Below are 2,338 nucleotides of genomic sequence, written 5' to 3'. Positions count from 1 at the left end.
TTTATACATCGAGAGAGAGCCTAATTAATAAATGTTTATATACAGAGAGTAATGTGAGAATATATGATTAAAAGTGATGATCGCCTTTCTATATCTTACATCCCCCCTCAAGATGGACCGCCTTTGGCGAGGCCAATCTTGTTGCATAGGGACTGATGTTTGCCACGAGGTAGAGGCTTGGTGAGGGCATCGGCAAGCTGATCAGCTGAGGTTACATGTGAGACACGAATGCGGCCAGCTTGGACATGGTTTCGAACAAAATGGTAGTCTAGAGCCAGATGTTTCATGCGGGAGTGGAAGACGGGATTAGCTGCAAGATAGGTGGCTCCGATGTTGTCGCAGTAGATGGCTGGTGTAGTAAGTTGCTTCAGCCCCAGTTCGGTGATCAATGAGATTACCCAGCAAACTTCCGATGCAGTAGATGCAATGGAGCGATATTCCGCCTCCGTAGACGAACGCGCAACAGTGGTTTGTTTCTTTGAAGACCAGGCTATGGGGTGCTTCCCATAATAAACAATGTAGGCTCCAGTTGATGTGTAGTCGTCTCTGTTTCCCGCCCAATCTGCATCAGTATATGCGTGCAATGATGGGGTGTTGTGCTTGTGGAGGAAGATGCCAGTGGTCATGGTTCCAGCGAGATACCGAAGGATGCGTTTGACTCCATTCCAATGCTCATCGGTTGGTTTATGCATGAACTGAGACATCTTGTTGACAGCGAAAGAAATATCTGGGCGGGTGAGTGAGAGGTACTGGAGGCTCCCAACAGTGGCTCGGTATTGTGTTGGATCTTGGAGAGGCGTTCCTGAGCTAAGAGTAAGATGCTTGTACGGACACATCGGTGTAGGAACAGTGTTGCAGTCCACCATCTTGTTCCTATGTAGAAGATCTGCAATATAACGATGTTGTGTAAGCAATAGACCTTGAGAAGAGTAATGAGCCTCAATACCCAAAAAATAAGAAAGTTGGCCAAGGTCTTTTAGAGAGAATCTCGTTGATAGAGATGTGATGAAGTTGTTGAGATGAGTCTGGTTGTTCCCCGTCAGGATGATATCGTCGACGTAAATCAGCATGTAGAGGAGAACTCCATTCTTATTGTAGATGAATAAGCTCGCATCAGCCAAAGAATTTGTGAAACCAGAGGCAAGTAAGAACCGGCGAAGCTCATTGTACCATGCCCTAGGGGCCTGCTTCAGACCGTAGATCGCCTTGTGGAGTTTACATACAGCTGTAGGATTGTCTTTGTCAATGAACCCTGGCGGTTGTAGCATGTAGACATTATCTTCGAGCTTGCCTTGTAAGAAGGCATGATTAACATCGAACTGTCTAAGAGGCCAGTTGTGAGAAGTGGCAACGCTAAGAACAAGACGAATTGTCGCAGGCTTCACCACAGGACTGAAAGTATCATGATAATCAATTCCTGGTTTTTGATTGAAGCCCTTCGCAACCAGACGCGCTTTGAATCTTTCGACTGTGCCATCTGCCTTCCTTTTGATCGTAAACACCCATTTACAGCCTACAACATTAGCAGCTATGTGTGGAGACTCTAAATCCCACGTATGATTTCGCAGTTGCGCGTTGATCTCGTCTATCATAGCTTGACGCCATCTGGGGTCTTTCAGAGCTTCTGTAACAGAGGTGGGAATCTTTTCAGAACCAATATTAACCACTGCAGTAAGATTAAGCTTTTCTACTGGTTTTCTTGTTCGCTGAGATGTGCGTGTTGGTTGTCTAGTCGGGAGAGGCTGAGAGGTAGTCAAAGTTGAAGCCGGTTGTTGTTGTTGCTGCAGAACAGGTTGTGGTTGTGGTATCAACGGTTGTGGTGAGATCGGCAGAGGTATGACATTTTCAGGAGCAGTCGTAGTTGGAGTAGCAGTTGTAGCAGAAGGAGTTGCAGGAGATGTAGGTGCTGGTGCCGTGACCGTAGCAGGTTCCTGTGGCAGTGGTTTTGGCGGAATATTGGATGTAGGTGCCTGTATAGGAACTGCTTGAACTGTTGGTCCTGCTGTCTGTGAAGGATCTGCATCAACAATTTCAGTATGGTTCTCAGAAGTAAGTGGAGTAGGCAAAGAGAATGGATAAACATACTCATGAAAAACTACATGTCTAGATGTATAGATGCGAGAAGTAGCTCTGTCTAGACAAAAATAAGCACTTTGTGTAGTAGAATAGCCTAAAAATACGCATGGAGTTGACCTAGAATCTAGTTTATGAGATGTGTAAGGACGTAACCAAGGAAAACATAAGCAACCAAATATTCTGAGCTTAGAGTAGTTTGCAACCTGACTAAACAAAGACTCAAAAGGCGATTTCATAGATAAAGTGGCAGTAGCCATACGGT

Source organism: Brassica oleracea, chromosome C4 (genome assembly GCF_000695525.1).
Source record: "Brassica oleracea var. oleracea cultivar TO1000 chromosome C4, BOL, whole genome shotgun sequence".
Classification (NCBI taxonomy): Eukaryota; Viridiplantae; Streptophyta; class Magnoliopsida; order Brassicales; family Brassicaceae; genus Brassica; species Brassica oleracea.
The sequence above is the reverse complement of the archived record's forward strand: the minus strand, read 5'-3'. Positions refer to the sequence as shown.